General features: G+C 48.2%; 1 protein-coding gene across 4 annotated transcripts in view; it reads left to right on the plus strand.

Moving 5' to 3' along the window:
* Positions 1-25,292, plus strand: part of LOC122539970 (gap junction gamma-1 protein-like) — an 86,897-nt gene that overhangs the window by 54,994 nt on the left and 6,611 nt on the right. The window contains exon 1 of one of the 4 annotated variants that reach the window (XM_043675208.2): positions 16,384-16,744. The exons of 2 other annotated variants lie outside the window; for them this stretch is intronic. The gene's annotated coding sequence lies outside the window, so the exon portion shown is untranslated. Of the gene's footprint in view, positions 1-16,383; positions 16,745-17,262; positions 17,283-25,292 lie in introns of those variants that run through there. One more of the 4 variants, XM_043675209.2, reaches the window with a different exon arrangement.

Genomic DNA, 25,292 nt, shown 5'->3' on the forward strand with positions numbered 1-25,292 from the left:
CTTTCATCTGTTAGAATACAGTGATAGTTTCACTTCTTTCATGTGTAAATCACAAAACCCTTTTTTTTAAAGTTGCATTCTCGGGTTAGCTGTTAACAATGGTGATAGCTAGACAATATGTTGAAGGTGTTAGCCCCCTGTGTTCTCTGTCTATGACCTGATGGTTAGATTGATTCTAATCTAAAAAGTGAGATAACAGAGTTTTACATAAATTCATGCAGTTTTTGAGCTCAGAGTTCTACATGAATGTATGCAGTTTTTGAGCAAAGTGCAATGTAACTCTGCAAGTACAAAAAAATTCACCACACAAAATATATGTGTGCATGTGGGTCTTTGTCTGTCTGTGTGTGTGTCTGTCTGGGGTGGGGGTTGTCTGTGAGAAAGTGTGTGTGTGTAGTGAGTGCAGAGTGTCTTAAGTCTGTGAGGGGGTGCATGTGTGGGAGTGTGTGTGTCTACAAGGGTGTGTGTGGGTGTCTGTTCACGTCTGTGTGTACCTGTGTCTGTGTGTATGTGAGAGTGTGTGTGTGTGTAGGAATATCTGTGTGTGTGTGTGTGTATGTGTGTGTAGTTTAATGGTGATCACCTGTAATGTGACATGAACCCAAGGTCCCGGTTGAGGCCCTCCCTATGGGTACCGAACTTAGCTATCAGCCTCTGCTCGGCCACTTTCCTCTGCTGCCTGTCCCAAAGTCCACCTTGGAGGATGGTCACCCGAAGATCCGAGGCTGAATGTCCTGGACGACTGAAGTGTTCCCCAACTGAGAGGGAACCCTCCTGTCTGTTGATTGTTGTGCAGTGCCCATTCATCCGTTGTCTTGGCCTTTGCTCGGTTTCCCCAATGTACCATGCCTCCGGGCATCCTTGCCTGCAACGTATAAGATAGACAACATTGGCTGAGTCACATGAGTACCTGCCATGTACAAGGTGGGTCCAGGACATTCAGCCTCAAACCTTCGGGTGACCATCCTCCACGGTGAACTTCGGGACAGGTAGCAGAGGAAAGTGGTTGAGCAGAGGCTGATAGCTAAGTTCAGTACCCATAGGGAGGGCCTCAACCGGGTCCTTGGGTTCATGTCACATTACAGGTGATCACCATTAAACTACACACACACACACACACACACACACACACACACACACACACACACACACACATGCACACAGACACACACACACACACACACACACACACACACACACACACACACACACACACACACACATGCACACAGACACCCACACACACCCTTATAGACACACACACTCCCACACATGCACCCCCTCACAGACTTAAGACACTCTGCACTCACTACACACACACACACACACACACACTTTCTCACAGACAACCCCCACCCCAGACAGACACACACACACACACACAGACAGACAAAGACCCACATGCACACATATATTTTGTGTGGTGAATTTTTTTGTACTTGCAGAGTTACATTGCACTTTGCTCAAAAACTGCATACATTCATGTAGAACTCTGAGCTCAAAAACTGCATGAATTTATGTAAAACTCTGTTATCTCACTTTTTAGATTAGAATCAATCTAACCATCAGGTCATAGACAGAGAACACAGGGGGCTAACACCTTCAACATATTGTCTAGCTATCACCATTGTTAACAGCTAACCCGAGAATGCAACTTTAAAAAAAAGGGTTTTGTGATTTACACATGAAAGAAGTGAAACTATCACTGTATTCTAACAGATGAAAGGCTTAACAGACAATCAATTCTTCAATGTATAATTTCAGTTACATCACACTGCAAATTTTTGCTATAAATTCTGTGTTACGACCGAGCCCTCCACAATCACCTGATGAAGGAGCGTCGCTCCGAAAGCTAGCGTGCTTCCAATTAAACCTGTTGGACGACAACCTGGTGTTGTGTGATTTTTAACTTTGTACACCCCAGTCCAACACCGGCATCTCCAAATCATGATTCTTCAGAGACAGATAATAATATTAATACCTTGTCTCCAACACACAGCTTTGAAGTTTAATTTTATTTTGTTTGCTCCAGTTCTCATTGTTGTTGAACGCTTTCCAGATGATTTTGACCAGCGCACATGCTGAGGTTAGTTTCTCTCTGAAACTTGAAACGTGGGCTAAATGTGCAGTTTCTGAAAATTGGTTTATAAATTTCTCTTTAAACAATTTGCTAATTCTCTGACTTCATGCCCACATATCAATTCAAAGGGACTGAATCCTGTGGACTCATTAAATGGAAAACTGTAACAAAAGAATTATTTTATCCCAGTCATTAGGACATTCTTGAAAATAAGTTTTAATCGTAATCTTCAAAGATACAATTTCTAACACACCTTGAGTTTTGGGCAATGATCAGCAAATGTAAATTGTTTTATTCCCAAATCACTCAATATTCACTTGAATAAGTGAGATACAATTTGAACATGGAACTGATTGTATTTCTTTGCATAATTCACTAAAATTGTTGTAGGGGCCTGGTAGCTGCAAGTGTGAAACAATTCTGTATGGATCCAATGAGATGTAACAGCTAAAGCTGTCAAATTAACTTAAGATAAACTGGACTTGTCATCTCTGGTGATTAGAAAGATAATGAGAGGCTGATGACCCCTGCTCAGCGGCAAGCCTTCCCCTATGGATTAGGTCCCAAACTGCAGACACATCTTGTACTTTTAAGTCTCCATAAGGACAGAGGTTAAACGAAAACCTGTTTCAATTCTACTGGAATGGACTAGAGGGACTGAATGCGGAGATATCGCAGTCAAAGAACTATCCTCTAGTTATGCTGTATCACAGGTAAAGACCCTCTCTAATTCTGAGTATTGCAACCAATTAAAAAAAAGAATCTGTTCAAAGGCACTTTGACCATCCTTTAAAATCAAGGTTCTTAAAAAAAACAACTGTTCAACTATCAATATCAACACTACCAATAACCTCCACTGCAACAGTTGCAATGTATAATTCATGAGCAATTCAGAGATGGATTTTTAAAAATAACTTTTATCTTTTTGGACTCACCTGTTGTTCCTGTTCTGGTTGTATATCTCGTGCATTAGTAACTAATGAACTCAGTCCTTTTGGTAATTCAAGAAGTCTGCTTAACTTGGCTTCTTTAAAACACATGCTCATTTGAGCTTGGAATACTTTCCAAGTTAGCTTTCTTGCAACCAACCAAAAGGGATGGATGAATAAGGAAATAATGTGTTTCTGCTGCAATAAGATAAGACGTACCAAAGTCAGTTGCTAAAGCTTAAATGGGAGACCAATTGTAATAGTAGGAATGTCTAAGAAATCCTCAGAAAAGGGTGCATCAGGAAAGGAAATGTGTATTAAGACTTTGCCAGTATTTTGAACAGAATATGTTAAGAATCTACTAAGCAGTGAAAGATGAGTTGGGAATATTTTTTATCAAGTAGTGATAAAAAAAATCAAATGATCCTGGGTTCTGAATATTTTATCTCAAAGTGAGAACTATTTCCTTATTGTCCAAGTCTAGGAGGTAAATCAAGAGATACTGGAGCAGCATAATAATGGATCATGATATAATTTGTCTTCCAGGGGTGATAATAAAAGACAAAATATTAATTGATGGTACGTATGGAGGTCTCATGACACTGAGTTGGTTTAAAAAGTGACTTGGTAAATGGAGAAATTATAGTTGGAGTAATGAGACAAATCCATAAATTTAACATACAAAAGAAAGTAAACAAACTAACCAAACAGCATATACATTGCAGCTAAAATGATCTTAACACAAACTTTAAAATAAACTTAACCTGTTTCCAAATACTATTCAGTAGAGACTCAAGTGCAGGGAAATAACAGTCCTATCTTAATTCTTTAACTTTCTGCTAAACTGATACCTTTCAGGACTTCTTTTCTATTGGACTGTGGAGACAATTTGAAGAGTTCCCCAGTCTGCTGATACATACTCTTCATAAGTTTGAGAATCTAAACTTACACAATTTTGATCACAATATTAATTAATAATCCTCTTCTTTTCCTGAACTCTGCCACTGAACACATTCCTAAGTAACTGGAGGGCTGGAGATAGATCATACAAGGTCTTCAATACATTTCCACCTTAGATTTTACTGCTCTTCAATAAGGTCTAGAATACAATACAGCTTGTAGTACAGTTTGCCTAGCCCTGTTAAAAATTGCCAGTCTTAATTGTTCAGGTTTTCTGTTCTGTGGCAATCTCAATTTCGCCTTTGAGGCTGGAAGATGCCCAACTCCTCGTCACTTCTTATTTCTACAGGAGCAAGGAGTGAGAAATCTACAGCCATCCTGATTCACCCTGAGGATAATAGTTCTGTCCTTCTTTATCCGTTGCTATTTCCCACAGTAACTGAATTTCATACAGTTCTCAAAATCCACACATAATTTCAACTGTTCATTTGTTTCTCAATGTTTCATGTGTATACATCTTAAAAACCTCTCTCTCTATAACTGAAAGCACAATGGGGACACACATTTATGGCTATTCACAACTGTACAGTGACCTTACATTGGGTTCTTCTGGTAGTGGGTCTACCTCTGGGGCAGAAGGCCTGGTTAAAATAAAACAAAGAACTGCAATACTGGAGATCTAAAACAAGCAAAAACAGAAATTGCTGGAGAAACTCAGCAGGTCTTGCAGCATCAGTGGTTAGAAAATAGCATAAAGGTTTCTAGTCCAGTGACCCTTCTTCAAAACCCTTCTTCAGAGTTGAAGAAGCGTCACTTGACTCAAAACATTAATGCTGTTTTCCCTCCACAGGTGCTGCGAGACCTTGCTGGACTTCTTCCAGTGATTTCTATTTCTGTTTGTTTCTGGGTTCAAACCCAATTGGATCCAGAGGTCTGTTTCGATTTGTCAGAACAGATGGACATTTTTGAAAGATAAACAGTGTCCTCACATATTCATTGTTCCAAATACATTTCCAGGGTAAGCATGCTAGGTTCAAATCAGACATTGAGCGAAGGGTCCCAGGCTGCACAAACATGCACATTTCCAAATGGATATGAGTCACAACTCACATCAGAAATAATTCCACAGAGGCCGGAATCCGGTCATCAAGTCACCCTTTATTTGCACAAGCATCGTAGTTGACAATGGATCTGGTTTCCTCTGAACTGGCTCTCTGAGTGTACAGAACCTCTGAGACTCCTGTTTATGTTTTTTTTTCTCTTTTTTTAAATTAACCCCCAAACTACCACCTAACTGCGGTAGTGCTTATTTTTCCCCAGCACCCATATTGTGTGTGTGCAGGTGTGAGACACAGTGAGAGACACAAGGTGTACGAATCTTTATTCAATTTCAACCACCGGGAAGAAAGGAAACACCCGGGTGGCCAGTGACAAACACTGCCCTTCACATCAAAGGGCAATGCTGTGTAATCAAACAGTGAAGGGGAGGGTAGGGATTTAAATCAAAATAGAGTTGGAGGGGGAAATAATGCACTCCACTCCCTGCGGCGCCCACCTCTCCCTGAACAACTCCAGAGACTCCTGTTTTTTTCTTTCTTTGTGTGTGTGCGCGCGCAGGTGTGAGACACAGTGACCCTCCTGTTCTGTTTTTTAATTTTTTTTTAAATTTAATCCCCACACTACCACCTAACTGTGTTAGTGCTTATGTTTTCCCCAGCACCCATGGTGTATGTGTGCAGGTGTGAGACACAGTGAGAGACACAAGGTGCACGAATCTTTATTCAAATTCCACCAGCAGGAAGATAGGAAAACACCCGGGTGGCCAGTGACAAACACTGCCCTTCACATCAAAGGGCAGTGCTGTGTGATCAAAACAGTGAGGGGGAGGGTAGGGACTAAATCAAAATAGAGTTGGAGGGGGAGATAATGCACTCCACTCCCTGCGGCACCCACCTCTCCCTGAACAACTCCAGGGTGTTGGTCGACACCGCGTGCTCCTTCTCCAAGGACACCCGGCTCTAACGTAACCGCGGAAGAGGAGCAGGCAGTCGGCCTTAAGGACCCCCTCCACGGCCCGCTGCCTGGACCTGTTGATGGCCAGTTTGGCCAGGCCCAGGAGCAGACCCACGAGGAGGTCTTCAGACCTGCCGTCCCTCCTCCGTGCCGAGTGCCCAAAGATCAGGAGCGTGGGACTGAAGTGCAACCAAAAGCAGAGGAGGAGGTTTTTCAGAAAATCAAAAAGGGAGTGCAAACGCCCACACCCAATATATATATATGGTCCACGGACTCCACAGCGCCACAGAACAAGCAGTTGGGCTGGGAGTCCGTGAACCACCGCAATCTGCGGTTGCAGGGGACTGCTGCGTGCAGCACCCTCCACCCCAGAACCCCAAGAGAAAGGGGGAGGACTCCCGCGTTGAGAGCCTTCCACTGGGGATCCCCACCGGCCAGTGGCAAATGGGCACGCCAAGGCATGTCCGGACGGTGAATGAGGGAGAAGAGGTGGATGGTGTGCAGCAGCAGTCTGTATAAGGCACTCCTTTTTATCCCCGGAAGGGAACAAAATTAAAATTCCAGAGGCGGCTCAGATTGTGGGGCACAGGCTCCCGTGGGAAGTACGGGACCTTGGGGCCAATGTGAAATTCCGTCTGGGCTGGGGTGAGCGCGGACGGGATCCCACCGCACACCTGAGCGTCCTCCAACTGGTGCACTACGTCGGGTCCGAGCACCGCCGTTTTGAGGCGTCGGATGGCAGTGGCAACGTACTGGACGTCTACCGCTGCCCTGCTGGCTATGTCCTGCGGCAGCGTCCAGCCCAGGCCCCCGGCACCCAGCACGTCCCCGACCCTGGTCACCCTCGCCGCCACGGCCCTCCCCTCAGACAGCCACTCGAACCCGCGAGTACGGAGGTGCGGATTCCTGAGCAACGGCTCCCTGACGACAGCCGCTACTCCAGCCGGAGGGTAGGCGCGGCGCGATTCGACCATGTTCCAGACAGTGATCAGGTCCTGGTAAAAGACAGGCAGTGTCTTGAGGGCGACCTCCAAACCGTCATGGTCAACGAACAGGAGCTGCGTGTCGTAGTTGAGGTTACGCACCTGGCGGAAAAAATACGTTGCCAGGGCGCAGCACCTAGGAGGAGGCTCGACGTAAAGGTATCGCCACAAGGTCTGAAGGCGGAATGTCGCGACCTGGGTGCAGACGCACACCAGCGTCTGCCCTCCTCAATAGGGAGACTCAGAACCTGCGCAGCGACCCAGTGCATCTTTTTGTCCCAGAAGAAGTCAACCAACATTGTCTGGATGTCAGCGACAAAGCCAGGAGGAGGGACCAAAGTGACCAGCTGGTACCACAGCATGGCGGCCACCAGCTGGTTTATGACCAGCACTCGACTCCTGTAAGATAGCACTCGGAGCAGTCCTGTCCAGCGGCCTAGGCGAGCCGAGACTTTGGCCCCCAGCTCCTGCCAGTTGTCCGGCCAGGATTCCTCAGCCGGGCTGAGGTAGACCCCCAGGTAGAGGAGATGGGTGATACTCCAGCTGAACCCCCGTAACTCCTCCGGCAGAGGGTCCACCCGCCACGGACCGGCCAGTAGTCTGGAACATTTGGCCCAGTTGATCCTGGCGGAGGACGCTGCCAGATACACGGCCTGGCACTCGCGCATCCTCCCCAGGTCAGCTGGGTCGGTGAAAGTGAGGAGCACGTCGTCAGCGTAGGCCGAGAGGACCACCCCCGTGCCCGCGCCGTGCAGAACCAGCCCTGACAACCTCCTCCGCAAGAGGCGCAGGAAAGGCTCCACGCACAGGGAATACAGCTGGCCGGACAGGGGGCAGCCTTGACGCACTCCTCTCCCGAAGCAAAGGGGCATCGTCAGGGACCCGTTAACTTTAACCAGACAATCTGCGGCAGCGTACAAAAGTCAGATCCGGGCGACGAACTGCGTCCCGAACCCGAATGCCCGCAGAGTCCCGAGCAGGTACTCGTGATCGACCCTGTCGAATGCCTTCTCCTGGTCGAGAGACAGGAAGGCGCTCGGCAGACCAGCCCGTCGACAGAAATGGATCAGGTCCCGGACCAGGTGGACGTTGTCATGTATCCTCCGGCCCGGGACCGTGTAGGACTGGTCCGGGTGAATCATGTGGGCCAGCACGGAGGCCAGGCCAGAAGACAACACCCTGGCGAAGATTTTGTAATCCGTGCTGAGGAGGGAGACCGGACGCTAATTCTTTAAAGAACGAAGGTCCCCCTTCTTTGGCAGCAGGACGATGACCGCCCTGCGCCAAGAAAGGGGCAGCTGTCCGGCATTTAGACACTCCCCCAGGACCTGTGCATAGTCGCTCCCCAGGACGTCCCAGAATGCCCTGAAGAACTCCACAGTCAGCCCGTCCAGCCCCGGGGTTTTGCTCCTCGAGAGCCGGTCGAGGGCGCCGGTCAGCTCCTCTAAAGTGACGGGGGCGTCAAGCCGTCCGGCGTCCTCTGGGCTGAGCTGCGGCAGGTCCTCCCACAGAACTCTGCGAGCATCCTCGGTGGATGGATCCGGAGAGAACAGAGCTGTGTAATAGTTTCGGACGTGAGCCCTGATTCCCTCCGGATCCGAGACGAGGAGCTGCTGACGGGTGCCACGACTTTTTTCCAGCGAGTAGAAGAAGGGGGAGCCGTGGTCCAGGTCCTGACGAGCTGCAGGTCCCGGAGCGCGGCCTTCTTCTCTTCGTACGCCCCGCGCAGGGCCGGGTCCGCGTCGGGCTGACCGAGGCGTGAATCCAGGTCGAGCATCTCCCTCTCCAACTCCCCGATCCTGGATTTCCGCCTCTTCGACCCCCTCGCGTACTCCTGACAGAAGATGCGGACGTGAGCCTTGCCCACGTCCCACCATAGCCTCAGGGAGGGGAAGCTTCCCCGCTTCCTTCTCCAGCCGGCCCAGAAACGACGAAACGAGTCCCGGAACCGCTTGTCCTCCAGCAGCAGGTTGTTAAAATGCCAGTACGCGGAGCCGAGCCTGGCGCCGAACGGAAGGAGTTCCGCCCACACCAGGTGATGGTCCTTGCACGACACCTGCCGCGTGGAGGCCTTCGGAAAACAGGAGGCGTACGCCCGCGAAACGTACAGGCGGTCGATTCTGGACGCTCTGACCCCAGGCCTCACGAAGGTGAAGGCGATGGAGTCGGGATGGAGATTCCGCCAGACGTCCACCAGGTCGAAGGACTTGACCAAGTCCCCCAACCTCTACCCCGACGCCCAGCCAGTGCGGGCACCGCCGTGGTCCCTGCCCTCAAGGATGCAGTTAAAATCTCCCCCGAAGACGACGCACTGGTTCTCGTCGATGGAAGCGAGATGAGCGGACACTTCTTCGAAGAAGCTCGCTTGCCTCGGCCCGGCCAGGGGAGCGTAGACATTCACCAAGTGAAGCAATGCGCCCCCCCAGCCGAACCGTCAGGTGAAGCAAACGGCCTGGCACTGGCTCCCTGACCCCCAAGATCTCCGGCTGAAAATGCGGGGCCAACAGGATGGCCACCCCGCCAGATCTGCGGGTGAGTTGACTCATGTAGACACCCCCACCCCCCCCCCCCCTCACCACTCCAGGAGCCAGGTGGCTTTGTCTCCCAGGGTAGTGTGGGTTTCTTGCAGGAAGCACACCGCATACCTCCCGTCTCGAAGGACCGAGAGGGTCTGGAATCTGCGCTGTGACTCCCTGCTGCCGTTGATGTTGAGGCTGGCTATAGTTGTCTCCATGTCGGAAGCGTTGTGCAACAACCACCAGTACAGATAACAAACCTATCTACATATTTACAGGGAGGATGAGGGAGGGGCACTGGAGTCCCTCACCCTCACCAGGAGTGCCCCCAGGAAGTTCCTGACTTGCTTTCGCTCGTTAACATCGTGCCCAGGCGCCTGGCGAGCAGCGTGGGCCGACCAGTACACTTTCTCAAATGAGCTCCAGCGGTCGAGCGCCAGTTGGGCTCTATCCCGGCGACCCCGAGTTTCCTCAACAAATTCCTGGAGTTCCTCGAGGGGGATGAGGGGGAGATCGGTGGGGGGCACCTGGGACTCAAAAATGTCACTGCAGATGGAGTCCGCGTCGTCCCCGGTGTCCGCCACCGATCCCCAACCCTCCTCCAGGAGGTCACCCTCGGTCACCGACCCCTCCCCCACCGAGAGGATGGGGGCTGGTCCGGCGCCGCCAACCGGCCTCAAACCCCCGACGACCCCACCCCCAGGGTCACCAGCGGTACCTTCCACGGCACACCCCTTCCCAGAACGCCCCGAGTTCAGGTCGTCGGGCGGTAGAGGCTCGGGGCCCCGCTCCTCTCCCGACACCGGGACACCTGACTCCTCGAAGAAGAGGTCATCCCCCAGGGTCAAGGCCTCCGGAAAAACAGTCTGGGAGGAAGGAGTGAGGATAACACCCTCCTCCCCTCCACTGCTCGACGACCCAGCAGAGGGTCCTCCAGTGTTGCCCGCACCATGGCCCTCGTGGTTATTGAGGTCCTCCCCAGGGGCTGGAGGAGTCGAGGCAGCAGGAGGCCCTGCTGTAGCCCCTGAGGGTTTTGGTAAGTCAGGCCGTGGTGCGGGACAGTCGTGGGGCACCGTTGGTTCATCCCCTGGAGAGGGGCAGCACCGCTGGCGCGCTGCTGGAGTGTCTTTCCCCTCCAGGGACCAGTACCTCTTTCCCAGAGAGACCGGGGGAATTTATAGGCTATCTCCTCCCTGCCCGCCTCGGTGGTCTTGGGGCCCGAGGTCCCTCCCCCCAGCCCTTCCCAGAATACGAATGGCTGGGGGAAGACAGGGGGCGTGGCCAGGGTGGGGAGGGTCAGTCATGTCACTTCCTGCCCCGCCCCCGGTTTATCAGGTGTGGGCGGGCGGGGCAGGAGCCCAGTTCCCTCTCCGCGGCCCGGAGACACGGTCGCTGCAGGAGATGGAGCAGCGGTGGTTCCCCCCAGGTTAGTGCCAGGGCGTGGCTGGGTTGGGCAGGGCTCGGGCTCAGGTGCCCCCGGGCGAGGTGTTGCAGTGCCAGGGGCAGGCGTTGAATCCCGAGGGGTTTCTCTATTGGGGTGGGGAGTGGGTGTGGGGTCAATGGGGTTAGGATCAGGTACAGGTTCGGGGGTTTGAGGGTCAGGGTTCCCGCGCCGGGGCGACGCTGGCACGGCCGCAGGGGCATTGTCGTGCCGGGGCAGGGCAGGTCGTGGGCTAGGTTCGGGGAAGGGGATAGGGTGGTCTCCCCGTGGGCAGGCCTGACGCGTCGCGTCTTCTTCTGCGCCTTCTGGCCTACCGGATGCTCAACCCCCTCCCTGTCAGAGGCTGAAGTATTGGAAGCCTCTGGCCTCGGTGTCGGGGCTGGAGGTGTTGACTTCGAGGGAGGGGGAGTGTGTGCGGCGGCACCACCATCAGCCGTTGGCACAGGCTGGGCAGCCTTCTGGGTGGGGCAGTTTTTCCTTATGTGCCCCACCTCGTGGCACAGGTGGCACAGCACGCCGTCCAGAAGGCGCGGTAGGCCACGCCCTCGTGGAGGACGGTAAAATTGCCCTCGGTGACGTCCTCCCGGGCCAGGCAAATAAATACCTGGCGTCGGAAGGAGTAGATGTGTCTTAGGGCAGGGTCCTTCAGACCGAGCAGGAGCGGCTGGACCCCTGACCGGATCTCCCCCAAGGTGTTGAGGTGGGGGAGAAGGAGCTCGCTGGCAATGAAGGGCGGGACATTAGAGATGACGACCCTCTGCGCCATAACCTCCAGAGGGTCGATGGGCAGATGTGTCCCGCCCACAGTAAGCCCCCTCTCCACGGCCAGGTGGACCGCCTGCTCGGTCTTCAGGAAAAATACGGCCTTCCCGTACATCCGGGCCGCAGCGATGATGGCCAGTGGGCCGACCACACTAGCCATGGCCTTGCTGCAGGCCTCGATGGACATGTTAGGGTGGGGATAGGCCTTGACCCCCAGGCGTTTGGTGAGGTGCCTGAAGGGGGTTGATGTCGCAGCCGGGGTTGGGACAGCCGAGCCCAAGGCAGCGGCTACCCCGGCGTAGGTGCGGCTGGGCCCCACGACCTTCGGGCTCGCCATACTATGCTGCTGAATGTTAGGCCCCAGGCAGCAGCAGCGATGGTGGAGGCAGGCCTCGGACAACAGCAGCGGTGGAGGCAGGCCTCAGGCGAGTCCACGGTAGGCCTTCGGTCGCAGTGTGGGGGCAGACCTGTTGGGGAGAGTCCCCAAGGAAAGTCCCAGGCAGCCCCAAAATTGAGTCCCAGTCAGTAGTGGTGGAGGGGCCCAAGGCGAGTCTCAGGCAGCGGCAGCAGTGGAGGCAAGCCTCAGGCAAGTCCTAGGTAGGCCTTTTGGTCGCAGCGGTGAGGGGGCAGACCTGTTTGGGAGGATCCCCAAGGCAAATCTCAGGTGCCCCAAAATTGAGTCCCAGGCAGCAGCAGTGGAGGTGGGCCTCTAGTAACAGTAGCAGTGGTGGAGGTCCTGGGAGGGGCCCCAAGGCAAGTCCCAGGCAGCAGCAGTGAGGTAGGCCCCAAGCAGCAACAGCTGAGGCAAGTCTGGGCGGGGTCTCAGAGACCAGCAGTGGGAGTGCTGGTCTCTTCTTTCTTCCTCTCTCTGTAGGGCAGCTAGTCTAGGGATAGTCCCCTTCAAGGAGAGTCCTTGCACATACACTCACAATAGGCAAACACCCGAGTGGCCAGTGACAAACACTGCCCTTCACATCAATGGGCAATGCTGTGTGATCAAACAGTGAAGGGGAGGGCAGGGATTAAATCAAAATAGAGTTGGAGGGGGAAATAATGCACCCCACTTCTCCCTGAACAACTCCAGGGTGTTGGTGAGACTCTTGTTTATTATTTATTTTTATGCTGTGTGTGTGCAGGTGTGAGACACAGTGAAAGACACAAAGTGCACGAATTTTTATTCAAATTCCACCACCAGGAAGACAGGAAAACACCCGGGTGGCCAGTGACAAGCAGTGCCCTTCACATCAAAGGGCAGTGCTGTGTGATCAAACAGTGAAGGGGAGGGTAGGGACTAAATCAAAATAGAGTTGGGGGGGAAATAATGCACTCCACTCCCTGCGGCACCCACCTCTCCCTGAACAACTCCAGGGTGTTGGTGAGACTCCTGTTTATTTTTTTTTCTCTTTTTTAACAGTGAAGGGGAGGGTAGGGATCCCCTGTTTTTTTTTATATAGCACTTTTTTTTTTAACGGGACCTTGGGGCCAATGTGAAATTCCGTCCGGGCTATGGACTCCTGTTTATTTTTTTTACCCCTACACTACCACCTAAGTGCGGTAGTGCTTATTTTATCCCCAGCACCCATGGTGTGTGTGTGCAGGTGTGAGACACAGTGAAAGACACAAAGTGCACGAATCTTTATTCAAATTCCACCACCAGGAAGATAGGAAAACACCCGAGTGGCCAGTGACAAACACTGCCCTTCACATCAAAGGGCAGTGCTTGTGTGATCAAAAACAGTGAATGGGAGGGTAGGGACTAAATCAAAGTAGAGTTGGAGGGAGAAATGATGCACTCCACTCCCTGCGGCGCCCACCTCTCCCTGAACAACTCCAGGGTGTTGGTGAGACACCTGTTTATTTTTTTAATTTTTTAAAAATTTTTTCGTCTTTTACCCGGGCTCTAACGTAAACACTCCTATTTTGTTTTTTTTTTAATCAAAATAGATATTTATATTATTGATAGTCAACCTCCTGTTTATATATATTTTTTTATTTAACCCCCACACTACCACCTAAGTGCGGTAGTGCTTATTTTTTTCCCCAGCACCCATGGTGCGTGTGTGTAGGTGTGAGACACAGTGAAAGACACAAAGTGCACGAATCTTTATTCAAATTCCACCACCAGGAAGATAGGAAAACACCCGAGTGGCCAGTGACAAACACTGCCCTTCACATCAAAGGGCAGTGCTTGTGTGATCAAAAACAGTGAAGGGGAGGGTAGGGACTAAATCAAAATAGAATTGGAGGGAGAAATGATGCACTCCACTCCCTGCGGCGCCCACCTCTCCCTGAACAACTCCAGGATGTTGGTGAGACACCTGTTTATTTTTGTCAGCCAGGGGTCCCTGACTGGACACAGGTTAACAGCCCCAGTCAGGGAACTCTTATTCTATGACCTTGTTACACTCACTATATCTCTCTCTATGTTTGAGACATAGACTTACTCTTTTTCTAGTCGCCTCTCCTGGGGCATTTTTACACCGGGCCCCGTTCCTCAGACTCAGCTTCGGATACGGTCAGCATGAACCAGATCATAGCCTGCCTCTTGTGCCCCGAGCATCTCGGAAGAAATTCATTCTCTTCTTCAGGCAGTAAAGATGTCGAGGCTGCAACATTCACCCTGTCCACCCCAGACTCCAAAGTTTCTTCGACACTAGAGAGAGGTGGAGGACCCACAGGTTCTGGTAATCTTGCCGGATGACCTGAGGGGCTGGGTATGTTTTGAACCTGCTCTGATTGAGATTGTGCATGTGGTCCGTGTGCTTGGTCAGGACTGCCTCATTTACCCAAACTTTGAATGTCATGGGCGTGACCTTGCGTCAACCATAACTCTTACCCATGCAGGGCCATTTCCATGGTTTTAGCACCAAACTCACTCCCCTGAAGTAAACTGTCTCCCTTGCTTAGCGGTGTCTTGTGTCTGGCATTAGCCTTCCTGTTGCCGTTTCACCTCCCCCCCCCCCCCAGGTCCAGGAAGATCAGATTCAACCTGATGCAGTGTCTTCTCCCTATTAGCAACACGGCTGGAGCTATCCCTGTTGTTGTGTGAGGGGTGGTTCTATAATCAAATAGGAACCGGGACAGTTTGGTGTCGACTGATGCTGCGGGCTGTTCCTATAACCCCACCTTCAAAATTTGGACCGCTCTTTCTGCCAGACAACGATACAGTGAATGGTAATGAGCTGCCCTTAAATGCGAAATGCCGTTCGACTTTAAAAAATACTCAAAGTCGCTGCTGGTAAATATAGCCCAATGTCTGGGAGTCCATTTGTTGCAAAAGATCCTTGCAGCTTTTCTATCATGACTGAATAATGGCACAGGCTGATGATACCCCAGATGGCAGTCTCATATATTAGTACAAACCCTTTATGGGTAAACATTGTAGCATACTTCTGGGAATCCTCATCTAACTGGAAGTGCAGGTACGGATGGCTCACGTCCAGCTTCATTCAGGACAATCCCCATGTTAGCTTTGCGTATCAGTTTTCCATGCAAGGGACTGGGTATTTATCCAGCTGAGAGAACTGGTTCACCATTTGTTAAAAGTCTCCAGTCAGCTTTCACAATTGGTATGACCTGTGCTGCCCATTCCACAAACTGACGATTCCTTCATTTTCCAGCCTCATTTTGCTTGGAAGGCAAATGGCACTAGGTGGACCTTGCAGAATCGTGGAATTGCTTCCTGGCCAACATGCAGGGTGGACTTGACTCCTGGCCAACATGCAGGGTGGCCTTGACTCCTTTAATAGTCCCACTCTCATCACCACTGAAATAACTCCAGAGGCTGGTATCCCGTCACCAGGTCACCCTTTATTTACATGTGCATAGTACTTGACACTGGTTTCTTCAGTGTGAGCAGAACATCTGAGAGTCCAGTTTATTTTTATGTTATTTTATTAAACAGTACAGTTTACAAATAAACAATTAACATTAACAGCTGTATACAGAGGTAAAAACAGAAACCAGATTCTGGATTAGTGGTGCTGGAAGAGCACAGCAGTTCAGGCAGCATCCAAGGAGCAGCGAAATTGACATTTTTATTCCTGATGAAGGGCTTTTGCCCGAAACGTCGATTTCGCTGCTCCTTGGATGCTGCCTGAACTGCTGTGCTCTTCCAGCACCACTAATCCAGAAGCTGTATATAGAGATACAGTAATTTACAAGGGAGAGGGGCAGCAAAGCCAGAGCCCAAACCCTGAGACTCCAGTTTATTTTTTTTTATTTTATTAAACAAATTACAAAAACAGTTTACAACACAGTTACATTTACAGCTACATACAAGAGACAGCAATTTTACAAGGGAGAGGGGCAGCAAAGCCAGAGCCCAAACCCTGAGACTCCAGTTTATGTCTGTCAGCTAGGGGTCTCTGATTGGATCAGAGTAACAGCCACAATCAGAGAACTCATATTCTACGACGTCCACCTGGCTGACCTCCTGATGAAGGGGTTTTGCCCGAAATGTCTATTTTCCTGCTCGTCGGATGCTGCCCGACCAGCTGTGCTTTTCCAGCACCACTCCAATCTTGACTCTGACCTCTTTACAATCCCAATTACTACAACATTCAATCTCTGATGATCAGGAATTGGGAAGATTTCAGCCAAAACCTTTCCCAAACAACCAATGACCTCAATGTTATGCAACAGACCTTCTAACCGTCTGTCACTTTAGTTAGACTAGCCAGGCTTAGCTTTACGAAAACTGAAACATGCAGTTGCTTGCAATGGGGACTTTGTGAATAGTACCCATGTGTGCGGTGTAACTTTACGTTCTTACGTACTTTAAGTGGGAAAATAAAACTCAGTAAAAGGATAAAATTCGTTTAACTTTGTGCCCCAGCGCTATTGAAACAGATGCTACAGCCATTGGGAGTCAGATGGCAGTCCTCGATGAGCCTGTTATATTTGGGAATATTTGCAATCGCTTCTACTGTCAGCTCGGGATTGGGAGGAGAGTTTCCGCTCAGGGAAATCCCGCCCTACCTGACTGTGTTGCTCTCAGCCGGGGGGTAACGGGATGATTTGGGACACAGGGAGAGGGTTCGAGGCTAGTCCTAGGAGGAGGTTAAAATCTTCCCTCAGTGACGGTGGGAAGCCGCTGGTCTGTCTGGAAATAGGGAGAGGTAAGAAGTTTTTGGGGAAAAAAAAATTACTTTTCTTTGAAAACAAAGTTTCGGCCTGGCTTAACATTCTTGTCTAACGTTTGCAAACAACCAAATGCAGCTCCGAGATGTTCCTACTGCAGATCGTTGCTACGGTTTTAGGCTTTGAAATGAAATGATGCATTCGACCGAAAGTTACAGTTTGTGTAATTTCAGGAGTGGGGGAAGGGGGTAGAGAAAGGGAGGGAAACATTCCGGGCTGGAAATGGGAGAAAGGCAGATCCTCCCTACTAATTTAAAGTTTTGCATTGTATTATTTCCAGCATTAACGCTCCCAGGGAATCGCCTTGTTACTGTCAAAGTCGTTACATGTTGAAGTTGTAACTTTTTCTTCCTGTCTGCTTTTCTTTGTCTGTCTCTTTTTCGCGCTCTGCCGTTGTTTTGTTTTTCCCCCAGACTGCATATATTCAAACGAAAGCAAAGTACATTGCTGTTTCCGACTTTATTGTCCGCGTCGAGACCTACCACTGAATCGTTGGCTTCTCGTCTGCTTTCCCGGGTATGGTGTTGCGACACCCGCGATAGGTTTCTGGAAAATATCGGAATGCCAAGAATGAGAGGCAACGGGACGTGGTTCCATTTTCACTGCGATGGGTTGGGAATTGTTTGCAGTAGTTTTAAAGTTGAATAATTGTTCATACATACACGAAGTACCGTTTTCAGGGAAAGCTGTTATTCTGTCTGCATCAGCATGACTCCAAACGTGAAGTTAACACAAGTCTGATCATTTTGTCGTAAAGTTAGTCATATGTTTCGTATTGTTCGTCTAATCCTACATGCAAATGTTTTAATGTAGGCAGCTATCAAAAACATTTATACTTTAGCCCCCTCTCTCTCTCTACGTTTTTGAAAATTGATATATGTTTGTTGATATTCTGTACATTAAACACATATTTTCTGAGCTAGAGTTGTAGCTGGAGATAAAACCCCTTGGAAATAGGGCAATGGAGATGAAGGGAAATTGAAGATCATACAATTTTATTTCACCCGTTAGTTATTCCGTCGGCATGTAAAGCATACACCCACAGAAGACTTTTTATTATTTTTTTCTGGTCATGACTGGGTACTCGGCCAGGGGTGAGTAAACAGATGAACTAGCCTGATCTGCAGTTTGTGCTTCCTTAGTCATGTCCTCCTTCTATTTTGGTTGAGGAAATGACTGTGGACAAGTACTTTAACTGACATCACTGGGAGTGAACTTTCTGACTGCAGTTTATTGCTTGCAGGCAAAATGAATCTGGTTGCTTTAGATAAAGTTCTTTTGCTGATGTCTCTGTTGCTGTAACTTTTGTAGTATTGTGGTTAGGAAAGTGCCCTTTCCATAACTTTACAGACAAGGGTAACATGTGAAAGTTAGAGCTACTTTGAATTGTAGAGGATATTCAACTGTACACCCTTACATTTAATCTCTCTAAATGATGGTTTAGTGATTATTTATAGCAATATTGTCAGTTTCACTGCTGCTAATTACAGGTCAGTTGCTTTTGTAATTATAGGGCTATTATATTTTGAAGATACTTTGCTAGACAGTCATAGTCGGATAATTCAATCACTACTTTTTCCACATTTGTATGTTCCCAATGCTGATTTGCTAATACTAATGAACTGCTGAGGAGCAATTATAATAGTTTCTGTCTCTTCTAACACTGAGCTTTGTCATTTGGGAAGTTGAAGAACTAGATACTGAGAAACTCCAAGGGTTTGCTCTTGAATCCAACTGCTGACTGAAGTTAAGAGGCGGGTTAAGTTGTCTAAATGTAATCAGGAAATTACAAAGGAACATGAACATGATAAGAGACCACACTGTACTAAATTCTATTCTGTCACCGTGTGGAATAGAAAAGGAAGTTATGCTTCAGTTGTACAGAGCCCTTGATTAGACGATATTGGAATTACTGAGTTCAGTTCTGGACACTGCAGTTGCTTGCATGGGAGCTTTGTGAATAATACCCATATGCACGGTGTAACGTTACGTGTCCTCTTTGTCAGTGACACCCAACCCCTTGCCCCAAGCATGTGTGTATATATGGGCCTAGAGGGGGAACAGAGAAGGTTTATCAAAATTACAATGGGGCCAAAGGGTTATTTTATAAAGACAACAGGTTGCATAAAGTGGTATTCTGGATTAGTGGTGCTGGAAGAGCACAGCAGTTCAGGCAGCATCCGAGGAGCAGGAAAATTGATGTTTCGGGCATCCTGATGAAGGGCTTTTGCTCAAACGTCGATTTTCCTGCTCCTCAGATGCTGCCTGAACTGCTGTGCTCTTCCAGCACCACTAATCCAGAATCTGGTTTCCAGCATCTGCAGTCATTGTTTTTACCTGCATAAAGTTGTATGTTTTCCTTGAGAAAGGGATGCAGTAATTGAGATATTCAATATGTTTAAAAGAATTTGCTAGGGTAGAAATGAAGAAGCTGCATTCTCTGATCAGGCCAGCCAGAACACGAATGTGGAATCGCAGGGTGAGAGTGAAAACACTAAGGACTGAAAGCAAGAAGCACTTTTTAACCCAAAGCATTATAGAAGGTTTGGTTTCACCCAGAAGGCAACCAGAGTTGTACAGTTTTATTAGTTAAGAGCATGAACAGGTTATGGGTCAAACATAGTTAACTGGAGCTTACAACAGTCCTAATCCTGAGGACCTAAATAGTTTCTTTGTGTTCCTGTGTTTTTTTTATCTTACTCACTCCATCCTTATCTCTAACAAATACAGCTCATTGACCTCAAGTCACAAACTATCCGTTTAGCGTTGTCTGATGTTCACGCAGCCAATCTTTGACTCGGAACTATCTAATCCCAAACTCCCATCTCTATCAAGTGTATCTAATATTTCCATTGTGCTGCCTCAGTGCTTTTTGTGTCATTGTCATCCAATTCCTGTTTCCTTGATTTTTGACCTATTTTTCCCAAGTCAACCTCGAGAACAGGTGGGGTATGAACCTGGTGTCCCCATCCAGAGATAGGGACTCTACCACTGTTCCACAAGAGGGTCCCTATCTAATTCCTTTGCCCTATTTCCATTAAACTGTTGCCTGCCACATCTCCTGCCCCACTACTTAGGTGGGCCAGTGTGAAGAATGCACGCAAGATTAGAGTGGTGCTGGAAAAGCACAGCAGGTCAGGCAGCTTCCGAGGAGTAGGAAAATTGACGTTTTGAGCAGGAGCCCTTCATCAGGAATGAGGCTGGGAGCTTTTGAGGTGAAAAGACAAATGGGAGTGGGGGTGGGGCTGGGGAGAAGGTAGCGAAGAGTGCAATAGGTGGATGGAGGTGGGGATGAAGGTGATAGGTCAGCGAGGAGGGTGGAGTGGATAGGTGGGAAGATTGGAAGGTCGGACAGGTCATGAGGACGGTACTGAGCTGGAAGGTTGGAACTGGGATAAGGTGGGGGGAAGGGGAAATGAGGAAACTAGTGAAGTCCACATTGATGCCCTGGAGTTGAAGTGTTCTGAGGCGGAAGATGAGGCGTTCTTCCTTCAGAATGCACTTGTCTCAGGAGGTTATCCAAAGCAACTGTCTTAATTTCAATTTCTCAAGAAAAACCCTCATCTCTCCTGCCCTTCTAAACTACTGCCTCACTTTTCCCTTCTATTTCCTGTGAATCAGTTTATCACCTTCCGAGTCTGGGTTGTCTCTCCAGAAGTTGAGTTTTTAAGATTTTGGAAGAAATTGACAGGGCAGATAGAAAGCTTTTCTGCTGGAGCAGAGAGTCTGAAGATAAGGGGACAGAAAAATCAGAACCACGTTAATTAGGAGAGAATTTAGGAAACAGTTCATAAAAAGTATTGGTAAGACTGTTGCTCATGTAAAACAGTGGATTGAGCTCAGTTAATGATTTAAATCTAAGGTTGGAAAATTTTTGTTAGTTGGTTGTATTACAAATAATTGAACCAGTGTCCTATTTAGTCATAACATCTTTGAATAATCATCTTCCTTAAAACCCTGTGGGCATACCTATACTATAAGGATTGCAGTGGTTCACAAAGGCAGATCACCACCAACTTCTCCAGGGCAAGCAGAGATGAGCATTTAGTAATAGCCTGGTTATGATGGCCACATCCCATGAATGAATAATTTTTAAAAATGGTGGAACAAGTTTGAAATATTAAATGGCTTGGAACATAGGACTCTATGAAGATTGTCTGGGACCATTAACACAATTGAGTATCCTTGTCAAATCTTTTCTATTTTAAATTTCAGGTAGATTGCTTTGCTTGGCTCGATCTTATTTATCCAATCATGTTGAGAGGCTTCTCATCCATTGCTGTCACCTATTTCTGAAGAATCCATTTGTCCGTTTCCTCTTCCTCATCCTAACAACACCTCTCCCTCATTGCATTCTGCGTTGCCTTCACTGCAGCATTTCAAGAAGTGTCTCAGTGTCACCTGCTGAATGGTAAATTACTGGCCTTGTCTACAATCTCCCCACTCATTGAACAAATTACAAAATTTCAAATGTAGCCCTTGGCAATATCATAGGCAGCATCCACAGTGATGACCACCATGACTCTTTGTGACCCTTCTTGAGCTGTGCTATCTATGCTGTTTATGCATTGCTGGAGTCCTGTTGCAATCCTTGTTTGGATTAACCATCATTTTCTCCAGTTAAACATGGTGTAGGATCCTGCCATAAACTCTGTGTCCTCTTTGCCAGTGACATGCACCCCACCCCCAGTTAAGCACGAGGGGAGGTGGCTGCCTAATGGCGAGCCTATTAATCCAGAGACCTAGGTAATGTGCTGGGGACCCGGATTCAAATCCCAACACAGCAGATGGTAGAATTTAGATTCAATAAAAATCTGGAGTTGATGATCGTGAATCCATTGTCAATTGTTAGGAAAAACCCAACTAATGCCTTTTAGGGAAGGAAGCTGCCATCCTTTCGTGGTCTGACCTACGTGTGACTCCAGACCCACAGCAATGTGGTTGATTCTTAGCTGCCCTTCGGCAATTAGGGATGGGAAATAAATGCAGTCCCAGTCAGTAATGCCCTCATCCCATGAATAAAAAAAATGATTGATTTTGTGCACAGTCCAAAGACAATGTTATGTTACATTCTTTGGCCCCTGTCTCAGATCGAGCCAGATTTCTTACAATCTCAGGAATCTGTGCAGGCTACTTAGCCCATGACCCCATGTGTTCTCTAATGAAGAAGCTGTCTGTTTCTACCATTATATCACCAGCTCTTGCCTCCTTTTATCCTGCTTATCTGCTGCTGATTGTCTCATCCATAATTATGTCCTCTTTGGACTTGATTATCGCAATGGTCTCCTTACAGTCAACCTATTCTCTGGCGTTCAGAAAACTCCCGTGATTCCAAAATTCTGTTACCCATTTCCTTCCCAGTGCCAAATCCTGTTCTCCTAACAACTTGTCCTCCCAGACCTAACAATCATTCACCAGTTCCAGAAGTACTGCATTCCTCACTGTCATACTTTAAAAAAATCTGGTTGCCCAGTTATAGGATGGATATTATTAAGCTGGAGAGAGTTCAGAAGAGATTTGCCTGGTTGTTGCTGAATATGGAAGGTTTGAGTTATGAAGATAGGATGGACAAGCTGGGACTTTTTTACACTGGAATGTAGGAGGTTGGGGGTGACCTTCTAGAAGTTTATAAAATAATGATGAGTGTAGATAGTTAATGGTAATTGCTTTCTTCTCTACGATGGGGAAATTCAAGACTGGGGGCACATTTTTAAGGTGAGAGGAGAGAGATTTAAAAAAGACATGGGGGCAATATTTTTTTACAGCGGCTTGTGTGTGGAATGAACTTCCTGAGGATGTGGTGGATGCAGGTACAATTACAATGTTTAAAAGACATTTGGATAAATACGTGAATAGGAAAGGTTTGGAGGGATATGGGCCAGGAGCAGGCAGGTGGGACTAATTTAGTTTGGGATTATGTTCAGCATGAACTGGTTGGACTGAAAGGTCTGTTTCTGTGCTGTATGAATCTATGACTGTCAGTCGTGGCTCAGTTGGTAACATTCTCACCAGTTCTGTCATGAGGTTTTGGGTTCAAGTCTTGCCCCAGGGCTTGAAATGTTAGTGCAGTACTGAAGGAGTGCGCGCTGTTGGAGGTACCCTGAAGAAACATTAAACTGAGACCTTATCTGTCATTTGGCCCATTGAATCCACACCAATCCTCAGAAGAGCATCCCACCTAGACCCCACCCCATCCCACCCCATCCCCGTAACCCTGTATTCCCCATGGCTAATCCATCTAGCCTGCGCATCTCTGGATACTATGGGCAATTTAGATTAGGTTACTTTTAGATTAGATTACTTACAGTGTGGAAACAGGCCCTTCGGTCCAACAAGTCCACACTGACCCGCCGAAGTGCACCCACCCAGACCCATTCCTCTGCACTACGGGCAATCTAGCATGGCCAATTCACCTAACCTGCACATTTTTGGACTGTGGGAGGAAACCGGAGCACCCGGAGGAAACCCACACAGACACAGGGAGAATGTGCAAACTCCACAGAGTCAGTCGCCTGAGACGGGAAGTGAACCCGGGTCTCTGGTGCTGTGAGGCAGCAGTGCTAACCACTGTGCCACCGTGCCGCCCATTTAGCATGGCCAATCCACCTAAATTGCATATCTTTAGACTGTGGGAGGAAACCGGAGCACTCGGAGGAAACCCATGCAGACACAGGGAGTGTATATAAACTCCACCCAAGGGTGGAATCAAGCCCTGGTACTGTGAGGTGGCAGTGCTAACCACTGAGCCAACATGTCACCCATATTAATTGCGCCCCATATAATACTGAAAGATATTCCCTCGTTGAGCTCCTGAGTGTCTCCATTGCTATAGTTTCATCCTTTTGTGCATTTTCTCTTTGCCCAATCAGTGTGGTCATGCCATTAATCCCTTGCATCCTATGCTTTGGAATCCCTTCTTGATCTCCACATTCCCCTCTATTAGAGCATACAAGCTTTCGGTCAGCCTCCTTTCAGTGACTGTCTCTGCTGTGAAGTGTATTTTTAACTATTTATTAATTAGTCAATGAATGAGCTATTTCAAAGGTAAATTACAGGCATGCCTTGCTCTCTGTTTCCATCCCTGTGTGTATAGTTTTGTCCCATTGCAGTGTTATGGCTCCTGAAGAAGGGCCTGTGCCCGAAACGTCGAATCTCCTGTTCCCTGGATGCTGCCTGACCTGCTGTGCTGTTCCAGCAATAAAGTTTCAACAGTGTTATGGCTCCACCTTATGAAGAGCCCAGATATTACAAGAAGAGTAGTTTCCATTTCAAATTCCCCGTGTCCCAGAACAGTGTGAGTTGCAAACGACCACTGATTTGGAACTGTATCTTGTGGGGCCCTGATCCCTACATTTTAATTTGGGGATATAAAAGGCTTTGAATTATCAACAGAAGACTGCAGTCTTTTTCAGATACTAAGGACTTTCCAGAATGTTTCACACCTGAAGAGTTATTGTTTTTGGAGCAATCAATTTGTATGCATTACTGTCCCACAGAAACAGCAAATGAGATAATTGAACAGGTAAATCTGTTGAGTTTTGACCAGGACAGCAGTATAATCCCCTGCCTGTCAAATGGAACCAGGGCTCCTTTGCATTCTGCTGAGAGAAACTCCCAGGTGGCAGTTCTGATATTGGAGCACTCCCTCAGTACTGTGTTTATTTACTGCTCTGAAGTCCTAAAGCAGTCCTTTAGTCCATAATCTGATTCGTAATTATCACTGAACGAAATGACAATCGATTGTCTTAGTTTTTGAGGACAATTTTTGTTCCCCTATATTTCCTTTCCTCCTGTTTTCTGACTTCTGCTTTCTTGGATACATTGTCTCTTGTTCTAATAGCAATCCCTAACAGAGAGAATAAGAGAATAATAAGAGAGAGGGTAAGGCCGATCAGGAATAGTGGAGAGAACTTGTGCCTGGAGTCTGAAGAGGTAGAGGTGGCCTTAAATGAGGTTTTTACTTCAGCATTCCTTTGCGAGAGGGACCTTGTTGATAGTGAGAACACTGTGGACCAGGTTAATAGGCTTGAACAGATTGATATGAAGAAAGTGGATGTGCTGGAAATTCTGGGAAGCATCAATATAGATAAGTCCCCAGGGCCGGACCAGATATATCCAAGGTTACTATTGCAAGTGAGGACTGAGATTACTGTGCCTCTGGCGATGATCTTTGCATTCTCACCCTCAACGGGAATAGTACCAGATGATTGGAGGGAGGCGAATGTTGTTCCTCTGTTCAAGAAAGGGAATACAGAAATCCCTGGGAATTACAGACCAGTCAGTCTGTGGTAAGCAAGGTACTGGAAAGGATTCTGAGAGATAGGATGTATGACTATTTGGAAAAAGCATAGTTTGATTAAAGATAGTCAGCATCACTTTATGAGGGACATGTCATGCCTCATAAGCCTTATTGAGTTGTTTGAGGATGTGACGAGACACGTTCACAAAGGTCGAGCAGTGGATATGGTGTATATGGATTTCAGTAAGGCATTTGATAAGGTTCCCCATAGTAGGCTCATCCAGAAC

Source organism: Chiloscyllium plagiosum, unplaced genomic scaffold (assembly GCF_037043375.1).
Source record: "Chiloscyllium plagiosum isolate Xiang-an unplaced genomic scaffold, Cpla_swu_hap1 HiC_scaffold_32, whole genome shotgun sequence".
Taxonomy (NCBI): domain Eukaryota; kingdom Metazoa; phylum Chordata; class Chondrichthyes; order Orectolobiformes; family Hemiscylliidae; genus Chiloscyllium; species Chiloscyllium plagiosum.